The sequence below is a fragment of the Lithobates pipiens genome, unplaced genomic scaffold, assembly GCF_037356315.1.
Source record: "Lithobates pipiens isolate NorthernLeopardFrog02 unplaced genomic scaffold, aLitPip1_a1.2 Scaffold_10, whole genome shotgun sequence".
NCBI lineage: Eukaryota > Metazoa > Chordata > Amphibia > Anura > Ranidae > Lithobates > Lithobates pipiens.
Genome location: NW_027507686.1, coordinates 225,078,844 through 225,096,390, shown reverse-complemented (window position 1 = coordinate 225,096,390; position 17,547 = coordinate 225,078,844). Strand labels below are relative to the sequence as shown.

The 17,547-nt window shown below is 43.6% G+C and overlaps 1 long non-coding RNA gene across 4 annotated transcripts in view; it reads right to left on the bottom strand.

Moving 5' to 3' along the window:
* LOC143940564 (uncharacterized) overlaps window positions 1-17,547 on the bottom strand; it is an 84,751-nt gene that overhangs the window by 14,683 nt on the left and 52,521 nt on the right. Inside the window, exons 6-8 of one of the 4 annotated variants that reach the window (XR_013263892.1) lie at window positions 16,482-16,556; window positions 15,568-15,709; window positions 8,451-8,541 (exon numbers count right to left, since the gene is read on the bottom strand). This is a non-coding gene — a long non-coding RNA (uncharacterized LOC143940564). Of the gene's footprint in view, window positions 1-8,069; window positions 8,542-15,567; window positions 15,710-16,481; window positions 16,557-17,547 lie in introns of those variants that run through there. The other 3 variants (XR_013263888.1, XR_013263890.1, XR_013263893.1) reach the window with 3 other exon arrangements.

Here is a 17,547-nt window from a genome sequence, read left to right as displayed (position 1 = left end):
ACAGCTCAGGGTTCATCATGGCTGCTGAGCCCTGACACCCTGGTCAGTTTACTTGCCTCTTTCAGCCGAAGCTCCCCTCTGCCCTCCTGCCTGTCTGCTCGTGACAGTGTCACTCCTGCTGCTATAAAACGATCGCAGCCACTGTACCCATAAATTTCCTCCATGTCTTCTTCCGTCCTCTCTCAGGCATCCAATCACAGCGCCTGATGTTGCTCCTGATGTTTCAACCAATCGGGTAACAGACCCGAGCACCTGATTGGCTAAGAGGTGGTTCAGTATTAGCAAATCAAATTCCTTTGCTTACACAATGCTAAATGAACAGCGAACGCACAGAATGACGCCCGCTGTTCACCTTTTTTGGCATCTATTAGAGCCTATGGCTCTAATCAGGTGCTTGCAAAATATACCCAACCACTGTAATTCAGGATTACAATGCAATGCATGAATCTATCTATGGTGAAAGAGTGGTGCCAGGAGAGACGGGGCTGTGCCCCTTATGGACGCAACACCACTGTTCTTTGTACTCTTTGTTCTTTTGAAAAGTGTGCTGTAGATAGAGCATGTCAAGCTGTAGCTGTGCTCCCTGGGGATATGCTGATCGCCCATCCGTGCTGCTGGAGGGAGCCCAGACAACCATAAATGAGGGACCTGCAGGCTTGGTCATGGTGAGTCCACCCCATATCACACTCTATCTTCCACGAGGACAGGGACTCCCCTCTTTCCTGGGGACAGAGTCCCTCCTTCTCCCCTGAGGACAGGGGCCCTCTTGGCTACTCACCTGGGGACACGGACCCCCTGATGATTAACATAATTAACCACCTTTTTCCCCTTATTCCCCCTGACTGGGCACCCTGCAACTTTTCCAAAACAGCCCCCCAGTCTAACCCTTCCTCTACCCAACATGCCTGAGATTGTTATTGTTCCATCTCTTCTGGTTGCTCAGCTTTTACTGACTCGGGTTGGTTTCTGGGCATGTTTACCTCTGGGGGTTACCATCTCTTGATCCACAATACTCTCGTGCCTGTGGTAGTATTGGCACCGCACCTCATCCATTCAGATTCGGGCATTGGTAATCCAAATAGACCCTGGGCTGCAGGCAGTTCCTAGTCTTAAACAAAGTAAAAAGTCCTGCGCAAAGGGTGCCACTAAAAAATAAATATATAAAGAAATATAAATGTATAAAAAAATATAATATAAAAAGTCAATAAATCAAGGTGAACACACCGATGAGTGAAAAATAGGAGAAAAGGCGGGACCAGCTGTTCCAAAATAGATAAATCCAGGCTCTCAGAACTCTCACCTCAAAGATGGAATAATCAGGCAAAGTAACATAACCCCAGAGGATTCTCCTTAACCACTTCAGCTCCGGACCAATAAACCCCTTAAGGACCAGAGGTCTTTTTGCAATTTCGCACTGCGCTGCTTTAACTGGTAATTGCGCGGTCATGCAATATTGCACCCAAACGAAATTTGCGTCCTTTTCTTCCCACAAATAGAGCTTTCTTTTGATGGTATTTGAGTGCCTCTGCGATTTTTTTTTTTTTTCGATATAAATGGAAAAAGAGCGAAAATTTTGAAAAAAAAAAGATATTTTCTTCTTTTTGTTATAAGAAAAATCGAATAAACTAAATTTTAGTCATACATTGAGGGCAAAATTTATTCAGCCACATGTCTTTAGTAAAAAAAAATGTCAATAAGCGTATATTTTTTGGTTTGCGCAAAAGTTATAGCGTCTACAAACTAGAGTACATTTTCTGGAATTTACACAGCTTTTAATTTATGACTGCCTATCTCATTTCTTGAGGTGCTAAAATGGCAGGGCAGTACAAATCCCCCCCCAAATGACCCCATTTTGGAAAGTAGACACCCCAAGGAAATTGCTGATGGGTTGTTGAGCCCATTGAATATTTATTTTTTTTGTCCTAAGGGATTGAATAATGACAAAAAAAAAAAAAAAAAATTTTTTTTACAAAAAGTTGTCACTAAATGATATATTGCTCACACATGCCATGGTTATATGTGGAATTGCACCCCAAAATATATTCCGCTACTTCTCCCGAGTATGGGGATACCACATGTGTGGGACTTTTTGGGAGTCTAGTCGCGCACGGCACCCCGAAAACCAATCACCACCTTCAGGATTTCTAAGGGTGCAAATTTTTGATTTAACTCCTCACTACCTATCACAGTTTCGAAGGCCATAAAATGCCAAAATAGCACAAAACCCCCCAAAATGACCCCATTTTGGAAAGTAGACACCCCAAGCTATTTACTGAGAGGCATGTTGAGTCCATGGAATATTTTATATTTTGCCACAAGTTGCGGGAATATTACAAACTTTTTTTTTTTTTGCACAAAGTTGTCACTAAATGATATATTGCTCACACATGCTATGGGCATATGTGAAATGACACCCCAAAATACATTCTGCTGCTTCTCCCGAGTATGGGGATACCACATGTGTGGGACTTTTTGGGAGTCTACTCACGCACGGCACCCCGAAAACCAATCACCACCTTCAGGATTTCTAAGGGTGCAAATTTTTCGGGTGGGGGATCGGGGGGGGGGGGGGGGTTTGTGTGCCTGTGTGTACCTACATGTCAGTGTAGTGTTGGTGCACACTTACTATTAGTCTTCTCCTCGTAGTCCGGTCAAAAAGACCGCCCCGAGGAGAATGACATCACTTCCTCCCCACTGTGTATTGTTTACACAGGAAGAGGAGCTTCTCATTGGCCAGGAGCGATCCAGAGGGGGTGGCCGAAAACCAACGGCCATCCCCTCATCACGGAGCGCTCCCGGAGGGAAACAGACCGTCGTATCCAGCGGGAGGGGGTCCGATCGGACCCCCCACCCACTGGAAGGCATTCACGTACATCTACGTGATTGTGCCTGCCTGTGCCATTGTGCTGACGTACATTGGCAATACGGCGGTCCTGAAGTGGTTAATATTTCTCTATGTAATAACCAGGGAATTATAGATGAAGCCTGTAGTACATCCTTCTGCCACTAGAGGGCCATTTCCAATACTTGAATACAACACTGCAGCTTGTAATTCCGTGGTATAGAGCTTGAAAAAAACACAGAGGAGAGGGGGAGAGGGAGAAAGAGAGGGGACTCCAATAGTGTAGTAGTTGAATGAATGGACAAATTTATTAAAGCATAAAAAATGGACTCTCACATAAGCAAAAAAAGGTAACACAGAGAAGATAAAAATGAAGACCTTGCGTTTTCAGCCAGTCTTACGCTGTTTCCGGTTGTCCTACGGCCACTCCCTACGCGTTACGTCACGTCATGTGACTTCTTCGATGGGGATGACGTGACGTAACGCATAGGGAGTAGCCGTAGAACAACCGGAAACAGCGTAAGACTGGCTGAAAACGCCAGGTCTTCATTTTTATCTTCTCTGTGTTACCTTTTTTTGCTTATGTGAGAGTCCATTTTTTATGCTTTAATAAATTTGTCCATTCATTCAACTACTACACTATTGGAGTCCCCTCTTTCTCCCTCTCCCCCTCTCCTCTGTGTTTTTTTCAAGCTCTATACCACGGAATTACAAGCTGCAGTGTTGTATTCAAGTATTGGAAATGGCCCTCTAGTGGCAGAAGGATGTACTACAGGCTTCATCTATAATTCCTTGGTTATTATATAGAGAAATATTAAGGAGAATCCTCTGGGGTTATGTTACTTTGCCTGATTATTCCATCTTTGAGGTGAGAGTTCTGAGAGCCTGGATTTATCTATTTTGGAACAGCTGGTCCCGCCTTTTCTCCTATTTTTCACTCATCGGTGTGTTCACCTTGATTTATTGACTTTTTATATTATATTTTTTTATACATTTATATTTCTTTATATATTTATTTTTTAGTGGCACCATTTGCGCAGGACTTTTTACTTTGTTTATTCTTATGTGATAGTTGGTGTTAACTATTTTGTCCCGCTGCATTTTTTAGCAACACTTGCACTTTTGTATCACTTTCACTGTGGATTTTGTATTGCTATAATTTTTACTTTTCCATTTTTTGACACGTATTTAGTCACTTCTGCACGTTTGAGCACTTAATAGCGCGAGGGTCCATCTTTCACAGTTCCTAGTCTTGTTTAGTGAATTTTTGTTTTTGTTTTTTAAGCCGTTTCCAAATTCCCAAGTTTGACTGCTTTTGAATGTCTCAAATGTATCATATATATCTATATATATCTATATATAGATATATATATCATTTTTTTGTTTTTTAAGTGCCATAAAATTAATTTCTTGGGGTCCATTGGGGCACACAGTTCCAGCCCTATGTTTTTGTTCATGCCCTTGGTATTGCTTTACCACAGGACTGGGGCATGTTGGGTAGAAGAAAGGCTGGGGGTCCAATCTTCCTTGTAGGCAATAGTACGGTGTAATTCCTGTGATCCTCAAGGCTCAAAAAAATAAGGAATATCTAAAGGCCACCCCTTTTTAATAGCGTGAAAGGTAAACTGCTGTTTTTTTTTTTTTTGCCTTGTGTGTCTCATTGGGGAGATTTTCTTTCACTTCCTGTAGGCAAAACAGGTGGAAATCTCTACAAAGCAAGGGGAAAATCCTCCTATTCGTTGTCAATAGAAAAAGTATTCCCATTGGAAAATGTCACTATTCCTGTTCTGGTGACAGCTCGTGATTTAGAATTTTCCTCACTTTCAATCCTGGTGTAAATGGTTACCAACACACAGTGTAAATCTGCCCACCAGGGACAGAGAGAACATTAGAAACCAGACCCGGGTTCCAAACACTCACCACTTTATCCAAAAGTTTTTTGTTTTATCTTGTCAGAGCATGCACATCTCTCAGAAAAAATAGCTATTGATCTGACAGAATTCCAGATTTCCCAGCTTCCTTCCTCTGCTGCACTAAAAATCCCAACCAGCATTGTCAGCCCCGCTTGTGTTGCAGATCTCCACCTAACCCCACCAGTCTATCCCTCTCTACATGTACTGTAAATTCATACACCCAGGCGGAAAAATTCTTGTATGACCCGTCTTGCATTATATTATCCGCCTATGCATATAAAATGCACACAAACAGGGCCATGTTGTGGATGGTCACCAAAAAAATAACCTTTTGCTTTGTTTTGCACGGGTTCACCTTAGTTGAAGTTTAAGAAGAAATGTTCCATGTCATTGGGGTTGCACATTTCTTCAGGTGCAGTGGGCCCGTCAGAGGAAGGAACAGCCCATGTTGTATCCACAATGTGCATAAAGGGAGTGGTTGCCGGTGCTCCTGGCACATGGTGAGTAATTGTCAATTTGCGGAGATTTGTATAGAACCAGGTCTAAGGGGAGCCTCATCTTAAAATGATGGTCCAAATCAAAGCAATGTCATTGAATTTCATATCTGTCTGGATTTTCCTTTCCCCTGTTGTAGGTTAATATGCTGCATGTTAAGTAAGCATTTCATTTCCATGTAAGTATTCAACTGCCTGTTGATATTATTATTATTTTTTTGCACAAAGGTATTATTGGGTAAACAGGAACATACAATGGAAAAGTTCCAAGTACAGAACAAAGATTGCAAATTAGGTACAACATGTGGCATCATCATTTCCCACAAGAAAGCAGCGAAGAATATACACTGCAAAAAAAAAGTGATTTACATGATGTAATGTAGCTTAGATCTGGAATTACGTACTTGATTAAACCTTAGTGCCCTTTGTGGTATAGGAGTGTGTGTAGGGATGCATGTAGTGTGCGCTATAGGGTATAGGAGAGTGTATGGGGCATGCATGGGGTGCACTATGGGGTATTGGAGAGTATATGGGGGATGCATAGAGTGTGCTTTGGGGTGTAGGAGTGTGTATTGGGGAAGCATGGAGTGTGCTATGGAGAGTATATGGGGACACATGCAGTGTGCTATGGGGTAGCAGCTATGAGTAAGCACTAGTCTTAGTGCGAAACACGTCAGCTGTTAGCATCTTTTGCTGTGATGTAATTTGCTGTGTCCTAAATATTATTTGAACAAAGCATCATTTTAGCATTGGAGTGCGGCCGTCCAGAGTCCTGTCATTATCCACGTTATCTGCATGCTGTGGCTCGCACCCGGATCCCTTCACCTGGAGCAATTATCTCTGAGTTCCCAGGCCCTGCGTTTGAGCGGTGGTGTATATCTCTCTTGTGATTCTCTGGACTAAAAGAAATCTCTATTTGTGTGAAGAAATTGATTTAAAAATTCATTTGGGTACAGTGTTACATGACTGCGCAATTGTCGTTCACAGTGCGACAGCGCTGAAAGCTGAAATTTGGCCTGAGCAGGAAGGGGGTGAAAGTGCCCGGTATTGAAGTGGTTACTGTATGACCTGCTGTAGGGCTTAGAATTTATTTTATAAAAAAAGTGTATGGATGTTAAATATGTTTGTATTTTGTTCTGGAAACTCCTCGCAGTTTAGTCTTTGGTGTATGTGTTGAAATGCTTGAAGTCATTTTATAATTATGTTATATAAAAACATTTTGTATCTATGTAAGCACTTTTAATAAAGTATTTTGACACAAATAGGTTTAGTTTTTTTCTTGGTTTTCATGGAAATTGATGCGACAATCCTACAAGCCCCAGGAGTCCTGAGGGTGAGCTCTTTGGAGTGGGAGGAAGTGCTGTGTACAGGTGTGTGAATGGTGACAGAAGAGTGGAGAACTCCCCTGTCATTGCTGATTTCTCCAGCGTCCCTGTATGGAAAGGTCAGTGATTGTGCCTGCATAACAGTGATACATTTACTTACTGCAATGCTGTGGGCTAGTAAGCATTGGCAATGAGCGAGTTCTCATCCAGGGGTGCAATGTGCTAGTCCAGGTAAAACCCCCATTCCCCCCTGTCTATGGAAGCTGTAAAAGGAAAGATGCAGACTTATGCAAGCTGAGTGACTCAGTTGAGGCCACCCATGGGTGAGCCACTCAGTTTGCACCACCTGTGACCCACCCTTTACAGGCAGCACGTTTGAAGATAGTCTCTGCTAAATAGAAGAGGAGCCATAGAGGAACTTTATAAGTTAAGCAGAAGATCAATGGATTCTGTTGCTTGGACCCGCTTGCTGTAGCTCAAGGTGACCCCTGCCGTTGCCCAATTTGGGACAACTCCACACCATGTGATAAAGAGTGCCTATCTCAGTCTGATATCTGCTGCAGATAGGGGAGACAGTAGGGTTGCAATCTCTGGGGGTATAGTTAATCTTTGGTAGAAAGTTCAACTGAATAATTTGGTCTTTAGCAGAGATGATCAGTTTGGTTTATTGTGAGTACAAGAGGCTTCATTGTCATAGTCAAACAGTGAAATGCCCCCACCCAACCCTCAGGAGACTTCACAAGGCACTCAGGAGGTCACTGTGGACCATCTGGCAATCTGAGACTCCATCTCCATCCTAAATTCTGGGCAGTCTGTGACTCCTGCTCCTCCTCCTCACCATCAATAAACATGCCGACTGTAAGCCATCGATAAGATAGAACGAGTCTAGAGACGGGTAACAAAAATGGTGAAAGGTTTCGGAGAAAAACCATATCGAGAGCGACTTCAGAAACTTAATATGTACAGTCTGGAGGAAAGAAGAGACATGATTGAGGCCGGATTCTCATATGTTTGGCTGCGGGTTTCTGCCTTTTCACAGATTTAGGTGCGGATTTTTGCCTGAATTTGCACCTCACCTGGACACAAAACACGCACAGGACCCTTTTGCAATCCGCTCCCCGGCCAACCCAGACTGGTCTCAGCCTGCTCCATTAAGAGACGGTCTTACTCGCATTTCATGCAAATTGGATGCGGAGAAACACATATATGAAGCCAGCCTTAAACCTTTAAATACATTAAAGGGAGTGTGAACAAGGTTCAGAAGGGCAGTTTTTTCAATAAAAAAACAAAATCAAGCAAATGGGGACATAACCGCAAACTATCCGGAGAAAAGTTCAAAACGAAAATTAGAAACTAACATTTTACTGAACGGGTAGTTGATGCTTGGAATAAACTACCAGCAGAGGTAGTGAAACAGTCAACAGTAAATGGCTTCAAACATGCTTGGGACAAACCTAGATCTATACTCAGGTAACATAACAAAACAAAAAATATGGACTGTTTCAATCATTTTTATTAGTGTTACAAAAGACAGTAATACAATTTAATAAACATGTTTACATTACTGGGGCCTATCAAGAATGGTAAAGGCCTGCCTTCACTTTTTTTTTTTTTTTTTTACGTAGCTAGGAATGAGCACCTCCTAATCTGACGTTCACCCCCCCCCCCCTTACCTTTCTTAAGGATCACCCTCCAAACTGTGACTCCATCTTACATCCACACCTGTACCCAATAACCTGCAATGTACGATTCCCCATCCATTCCTATCATAAGGGGCACCTCACAACCCTATAAAGTGACCCACCATTTCCCGATACCAGACAGCTGACAATCTATGTACTTGTGTAAGATGTAGAAGAACTTCTGTTTTTAATACCAAATAGTGCAGGTGATCCGTTCAGATAATCATGCCAATTGGCTTCAGAGGTGGTCTCATATGGCACAGCAATCCCACTTCCATAAGGGTCCTGGAAGAAATCCAAAAACATAAGAAAAGCAGTTAGTGCCACACCAATGTTTGTAGAGTCCAGAAAGAATTAGAGCATTATAGAGAATTACACCAAGCATACAGGACAAGAGAAGTGGTACTGTGCCGATTCCTTACATGCCAAATAAGAACAGATACTGAGAATTATACCCAGCACAGGGGGCAAGAGAAGTGGCACTGTGCAGTGTACATACAGACAGAAAAAGAATGATGTGCTCAGGAGGCGACACTTATGGGCACTGAGGTGGCACCGATATGCAGCACTGATAATCAGTGCCCTGATTATCTGTACAGGTCTCTCCTGCGAGGAAATTCCACCAATTGGTTCTCCTCTCCTCAGACACTGTCAATGTGAGGCGAGGGGAACCAATGAACGGAACTTCCATATTTACATGTGATTGGTTGTGATTAGACACAACCGATCACATGTTTAAAGAGCCAAGTCATTGGCTCGTTACAGTGATCGGGGTCTCGCCTCCAAGCCCAGACTTCTCCATCTGGCACAATTTTCTTTTGGGACTTGTAGTACCACCAAGTCACTCAGTTTAATGTCTCCAGATGGGGACTACATCACCCACAAATCCCTATAGTTCCCAGCAGCCCTACGTGGTTCCCTGGGTGAACTTTCCCTTCCCAGGATATTCTGCAGCCAATCCTTGCCCTCCTGCTGTCTGAGTGTTAGGTGGGACCGTCATCCAGAACCCGCAGAGTCCTTTTTCTCCTCTTCTCTAGCCCAGCAGCTCTGGCAGGGAGAAGTAGAGAGTCTGCAGGGTAAGCTGTGTGATGACCCATCATGCAGAGGGACAAAGCAGCACCACTGCTCAGGCTGCAAAAGCACTTATGTATTCAAATAACACTACATGGATTTAACCACTTCAAGACCAGGCTTTTCCTGACACTTGGTAAAGTCTGGATTTTTTTTTTTTTTTTTTTAGTCTGAATTACTTGGAACCCCCAAAAACATTATATAGTTTAGCAGAGACCCTAGAGCATAAAATGGTGGTTGTTTAAATATTTTATGTCACTATTTGCGCAGTGGTCTTTCAAATGCAATTGTTTGAAAATAAATACACTTCAATGAATTAAAAAAAAAAACCTAAGCAGTAAAGTTATCCCAACTTTTTGCATAATATGAAAATGATGATGTTACACCGAGTAAATAGATACCCAACATGTCATGATTTGAAATTGCGCACACTCATGGAATGGCTACAAACTACAGTACTTAAAAAATCTCCATAGGTGATGCTTTAAAAATATTTTTACACACACACACACACACACACACATTATATACAGTACTTCTATAAGGGTGTGAGAGAAAGTAAAACAAATTTTAAATATCCAAAAACGAGGGGTGGAGAGGAGGTCTTTCAGTAAAGACCACTTCTCAAAATTGGGTGGAACTGAGCCTTAAAGGAACTTTAGCCACAGCTAAATAAAGTTATTCTCTGGAGTAGAGCAATTTTCAGAAAATAGATTCTGGAGCAACAATAGTTTCTGTACGACTATATTTATTTTTCCCTGTCCCCCCATCATGGGCAAAATTGAAAATAAAATATAAAAAGCACCCCTCTAGGTTAAAGCCTCTTCAAAATTTAAAATTAGTATATACATACACACACCCATCAGCCATAACTTTACAGCCGCTCTCCTAATATTGAATAGGTCCATTTGCAGCCAAAACCGCCCTGACCTGATCCAACAGATTCCACTAGACCTCTGAAGGTGTGCTGTACAGATGCTCAACCTGCGGCCCTCCAGACTTGTAGTTGGTTGGGCACCCATGCTGTGTGTCCAGCACTGAGCCATCAGTAGCAGATCCTGTAAGTTGTGATGTATGGCCTCCATGGACTGGATTTGTTTTTCCAGCACATCCTACAGATGCTCAGATGTCATTGTAACAAGATAATCAGTGTTATACACCCTACCTCTCAGTGGTCATAATGTTATGGCTGTACAGATCACATTATGTGTAAGAAACTGCGCAAAAGCAACATTATATTGTGTAGCCCATTATAGAGTATTATATTATATATAGAGCAGGGATATGCAATTAGTGGACCTCCAGCTGTTGCAGAACTACAAGTCCCATGAGGCATTGCAAGACTCTGACAGCCACAAACATGACACCCAGAGGCAGAGGCATGATGGGACTGGTAGTTTTGCAACAGCTGGAGGTTCACGAATTGCATATCCCTGTTATAGAGTATTATATTATACATAGATGACATCGTATGAGAAATAAAATGATATATAGCGCCCATATAGAGTATTATATATAGATGAGATTCTATAGTATATTATTATATATAGATGACATTATAGAGTATAATATTACATATAGATGACATTATTGTATGTACTATTATATCTCTAGTATAATAGGAGAGGAATAGAGAAGTCATGCAGTGTGTAGATGGTCTGTCTGGGATCGCACAGCCTCCAATCACAGGGCGGCTCTCACCATTACTGTCCCGGGATTCCCCATGTCCACAGGAAGAAGCGGATCCGCTCCGGTCTCGGTGATTCTTCTCCAGGGAGGCGATGAAGTCCGGCTCCGCACGCCAACTCCGATGCAAAGGACCAAGCAGAGGATCCGACTCCATCCCGGCACAGCGACACTAATCCTTTCCCCAATTGCTGCCTATGTGCCTAATACAGAACACGGGGCGGCGCGCTGCACTCTGGGAGATGTAGTCCTCCGGGCTCAGATCCTCTTCTGTGTGGGGGGCGGCCGGCACAGCTGCGAACTACACTTCCCAGAAGGCAAGAGCTCGTATCAGGAAAACTTTATTGAAACCCATAAACTTTCAAGAAGTTTGTGAGTGGCTTGTTCAGCTGAAGGGGCGGGGGTCAGGGTAGAACTACTATTGGCCCGATGTCAGACAGCCGGGGAGGAGGGGGCGGAGCCTGGAGGTAACCCGGGAGAACGAGAAGTACAGAAGACAACTGACTGCATGTAGTGTGCTGTGAGTACAGCGGGGTGTATGGGGGATGCATGGAGTGTGGTGTACAAGAGTGTATGGGAAGCACATGAAGTACAGGATAGTCTATAGGAAACCTATGGAGAGTGTATGGTGGACGCATGGAGTGCACTATGGGGTATAGATGAGTGCATGGGGGACACTTGGAGTGCACTATGGGGTATAGGTGAGTGCATGGGGGACACATGGAGTGTGCTGTAGAAGAGTGTATGGGGAATAGGAAACATGGTGTATAGGAGAGTATATAAGGAGCACACAGGGGGTGCAGTAGAGGAGATGGGGGGGTTTCGGGTTTCCTATGAGCCCCCATACTATATATAGGTGAGGGGTCAGTGTGGTGTGATGGGGAGGGGAATGGATGGAATAGATCCCAGGATTAGTATGGAGTGCGGTGTATATGAGGAGAAATGGATGGGGGGAGACATTCTATCACAAATTACAGAAATGTAATTACCATTCACAGATATCATAAGGAAATCATTGTCAGGGAAAGCACTGCGGCTTTTTAAAAATGTCAGCAGTATTGTGTTATGCGGTTATTACAAATAAACCATCAGAGACTATTGGAGTTTTATTTCTATTTGAAATGCAGTGTCTGCCTGAAAGCAAAGGTCACTTTTACTGTCACCATAGCAACAAGCCCACTGTGACAGTTGGTGATGACACCATGGCAACAAGCCCACTGTGACAGTTGGTGATGACATCATAGTAGGAAGCCCACTGTGACAGTTGGTGATGACATCATAGTAGGAAGCCCACTGTGACAGTTGGTGATGACATCATAGTAGGTCTGTGGCTATAAACAGCTGTGCAGGAGAGCCACTAGAGCAGACCAGCAGTGACAGGAGACGGAGTTAGCAGCATATTGTTAGTTCTGAACCTTGGCGAGTTGGTTATTTTGCAATTTCTTTGTTATTTCCTGAAAAGATGGGAAACTGCTGTAGAAAAAAACGCACTTGTGTTGATGAGACAGCTTACCGTCCCAAGTCACAGGCAAAATCTACATCTAAGCCTTTAGTGACTGGAACACAACAGACATATCAGTCTGCTGTCTCTCTCCACCATGATGTGCCCATTGTGCCCAGTGGCGCTTGGCCAACTGCCACTAATGGCAAACCAGAGGAGTCACTTCAGCTGGAAACACTTCCAGTGATCTATATTGATGTAAAGGAGTTTGTTCATTCTGAGAGAGGCAGTAGCCCTCAACTGAACACTCCTATTACCGATGAAGATACATCTGTTCAGTCTGCTGGAGCCAGTAGCCCTCAGCTAAACAGTCCTATAAGCTATTCTGATGAAGAGGGGTCAAAGCCTGAAATTCCTCAGCTGAAAACTACAGTGACCTATTCAATTGAAGACACACCTGTTCGGCCTGATTCCTCCAGTAGCTCGCAGCTTAGCAGTCCTGTAAGCTATTCTGATGAAGAGGAGTCCTTTCAGCTTGAAACATCTCAGCTGAACACTACAGTGACCTATGCCTTTGAAGACAAAGCTGTTCAGTCTCGTGGAGCCATAATCTCAGAGCTGGACAGTTCTGAAACCCTTTCCGATGGAGAGGTGAGCCTTTCTGATGGAGAGGGGACCTTTTCCGATGGAGAGGGGACCTTTTCCGATGGAGAGGGGACCTTTTCCGATGGAGAGGGGACCTTTTCCGATGGTGAGGGGACCTTTTCCGATGGAGAGGGGACCTTTTCCGATGGAGAGGGGACCTTTTCCGATGGAGAGGGGACCTTTTCCGATGGAGAGGGGACCTTTTCCGATGGTGAGGGGACCTTTTCTGATGGAGAGGGGACCTTTTCCGATGGAGAGGGGACCTTTTCCGATGGAGAGGGGACCTTTTCCGATGGTGAGGGGACCTTTTCTGATGGAGAGGGGACCTTTTCCGATGGTGAGGGGACCTTTTCCGATGGAGAGGGGACCTTTCCGCTTTTAACACTTCAGCTGAAACCCGGAGTGACCTATTCTGATGAAGACACAGCTGTTCAGTCTGATTCCTCCAGCAGCTCACAGCTTAGCAGTACTGTAAGCTATTCTGATGAAGAGGAGTCCTTTCAGCTTGAAACATCTCAGCTGAACACTACAGTGACCTATGCCTTGGAAGACAAAGCTGTTCAGTCTCATGGAGCCATAATCTCAGAGCTGGACAGTTCTGAAACCCTTTCCGATGGAGAGGTGAGCTTTTCCGATGGAGAGGTGAGCTTTTCCGATGGATGGGTGACCTTTTCCGATGGAGAGGGGACCTTTTCCGATGGAGAGGTGAGCCTTTCCGATGGAGAGGGGACCTTTTCCGATGGAGAGGTGAGCCTTTCCGATGGAGAGGTGACCTTTCCACTTTTAACACTTCAGCTGAAACCTGGAGTGACCTATTCTGATGAAGACACAGCTGTTCAGTCTGATTCCTCCAGCAGCTCACAGCTTAGCAGTACTGTAAGCTATTCCGATGGAGAGGAGTTCACATCTGAACTAGAAGAGTTCACTCAGTCAAGCAAAAGAAAAGTGGATGACAGAGGAGCAATTAGCCAGTCTAGTTCTCCTGTTGAACCCACTTTCAAAATGCTGAGTCCCTATGAATCACCTATCTGCACAATGAACCCATGTGTGGAACCATATAACCTCCATATTCTGAGAAGAGACCTGCAGTACCTTATGGAATATGGAAATGAAAGCTATGCCTACAATCGGAGCATTGAACACTACTTCCTACCTGACAACTGTCTTAGTCATACAGAACTGGATGAAGAAGCCCGAAGAAAAATGGTGCTCAGACTGATCAAATCACACTCAAAGTACTCCCTGAGCTTGGAGTCCCTGTGCCTGGCCATAAACTACATGGACAGGCTCCTACTTAACCTCACGATGAAGCGGTCCACCTACAACATCATGGCCGTCACCTCAATGGTACTTGCCTTGAAAATATCAGAAACATATACCAACGAAGTGCACCAGTTGATTCAGGATTTTCGCACGTATTACACCAACACCACTATGTGGACTATGGAGGCAATGATCATGAGGGAACTCCAGTACCGGCTAATTGTTCCAACCACCAACTTTTTCTTGGAGCATCTCATCATGAAGCGGATGGCCAGTGCAGAGTTCACCGCACAGACAGTGAAGGAGAACCATAGGCTGATGGGATGTGCAAAAGCAGTCGTTAAACTCTGCCTGACAGAGTACTATTACTGCTCTATCCCTCCATCACTGCAGGCCATCTGCTGTGTCAAAGCTGCTGAATGGGTGCTCTCCCCAAACGACACTGTCACCATCACTGGTGTACAAGGATACCCAAATGAAAGGGTGCAGGAGGTGCTAGAGTACACAATTACTCTCATCAAAGACAACCATGACTACTTCATCAGCCTCATTGAATTTGAGGTCTTCTACCTAGATCTCTACTGAGTGCTCCACACAGAGAGTGTGTGTGTGAGAGGGGGTGGTAAGAGAGAGAGGGGGGGACAGAGAGAGATAGAGGGGGGGGAGAGGGGGACAGAGATGGGGGGAGCGAGGGGGGAACAGAGAGAGGGGAACAGAGATGGGGGGGGGGGGGCAGAGAGAGGGAGGGGATAGAGAGGGCAGGGACAGAGAGGGGGGAACAGATACAAGGGGAGGAGGGGAGGGGGGAACAGAGAGAGGGAGGGGAGAGGTCTTGCTGAGAGAGGGGGGGAGAGGGGAGGAGGGGGGCTGAGAGGAGAGTGAGGGGGGGAGATTGGAGAGAGACCTCTTCAAATCAGTTTCACTGGCTGTGTGGGCAATGACAGCTAACCACCCTCGGGGCAAGTGCAGGGGGTGGAAGGAGGGCAGGTGGGGTGAGATTATAGGGAACTGGTTTACATTTTAAATTTCATTCTGAAAGCGCCAGCGGGTCTTAAGTGAGCACTCCAGACCAGACTACAAAATGTGGTCACAAATTCAAATTATAACAGAAAAACACTCACCTTTATCTATTATATAAAATGACAACCTTGTCATAAAAAATGAAGAGGTAAATGAACACCCAGCACCCTCCCCACTGTACTTACCTCCATGGGTGATGGGCTGATAGCGCTCACTCAGCAAGTGTAGCGGTCTGGGGGGGTTCGATATCCTCGGTCTCCTTCACCTTCTTTTTGAAGTACTTCTGGGACAGATCAGAGAAGTGCTAATTTCTCAGGGCTGTACCATCTAAGAAGCAGACAGAATGACAATGACAGCTAATCATCCATGGAGGATCAGAGTACAAAATATAGCCACAAACTCAAAATATAACAGTAAAATAAACATATATGCAAGTTGCGCGCTGCCACCTAATGGTACGTGATATATCTGTATTTATCAACAAAAACAAACAAATATAATATAATAAAATAAAATGTAAACGTAAAAGAGGAAAGTGAACAGAGAGTTGCTGCTATCACCTATGTGTTCTCACATCAACAGAAATGTTATGAATATGTAATATGTGATGGCGCTGCTTAACTACCTCCGGACCGGCTCACTCCGATATACGTCGGCATTTTGAAGAGGGATATCGTTGTTATGGTAGCAGATAGCTTCCAAAAACCCGTATCTTCTTCAGTGAGCGGCCCGGTTTCCGATAATAGTGGTCTCTGTGGGCGGATTCGCCGCTCTCCGGTGGTCTCTGCCACTTACCAGAGCCGTCGGTACCGGTGGAGACGATGGATTCCTCCTTTTGGCTTGGCATGGAAACGAGTGAGGGGAAGATGGCCCCCACCCATCTCCATACCATTGCTGGGCAGAAGCGACATCAAAACATCACTTCCGCCCAAAGCTCTTAAAGCAATTTTTTTTTTTTTTTTTTTTTTATTAATTTCATTTTTTTTATTGCATTTTAGTGTAAATATGAGATCTGAGGTCTTTTTGACCCCAGATCTCATATATAAGAGGTCCTGTCATGCTTTTTTCCTATTACAAGAGATGTTTACATTCAACTTACATTTTCATTCGCTTCTGCGCACGCAAAGCAGGTCACTTTATATTTTGAGTTTGTAGCTACGTTTTGTAGTCTGGTCTGGAGAAAATAAGAAAAAAAAATGAAATGGCAAAACACATTATTTTTTTTTAAACCAGAGTTTGATGTCATTTATTTAACATCTTACAAAGAAGGAGAGGTATTGGCCGACTATAAGGGGAGGAGGAGGTCGGAATTTTTTTTTTTTTTTTGCAACGCTAAACAATATCCTTATTTTATAGTAAAAATCAATACACAGCCACTAGGAAATGGCCCTGTTATCTAGTTTACAAAAAAAATGGAGATTTTTGGGTTAACAAACACATACATGAATTGGATGATTACATTCCTTGTAATAGGAAAAAAGGTGATAACATTTTTTTTTTTTTTTAAAGAACAGTTTTAAAATAAATGAGAAAAAATAAATATATATATTTTTTGAAACGCACCCTGTCCCGCCAAGCTCATGTGCAGAAACGAACGCATACGTGAGCAGTGCCCACATATGAAAACAGTGTTCAAACCACACGTGTGTTATCACTGCGATTGGTAGAGCGAGAGCAATAATTCTAGCTTAGACCTCTGTAACTCAAAATATGCAACCTGTAGAATATTTTAAACATCATCTATAGAGATTTTTTTAGGGGTAAAAGTTTGTTGCCGTTCCACGAGCGGGCGCAATTTTGAAGCGTGACATGTTGGGTATCAATTTTCTCGGTCTAACATTATCTTTCACAATATAAAAAAAACATTTGGGCTTTACTGTCGTCTTATTTTTTAATTCATAAAAGTGTATTTTTTCCAAAAAAATGTAATGCTTGTAAGACCGCTGCGCACATACTGTGTGACAGAAAATATTGCAATGACCGCCATTTTATTCTCTTGGGTGTTAGAACCCCCAAACAATATACATTTTTTTCTAAGTGGTTATGCGATGCTGTACCCAAAAAAAAACATTAAAGTCCTTTTTTTACCACACATAGAGCTTTCTTTTAGTGGTATTTGATCACCTCTGCGGTTTTTATTTTTTGCACTATAAACCTAAAAAAGA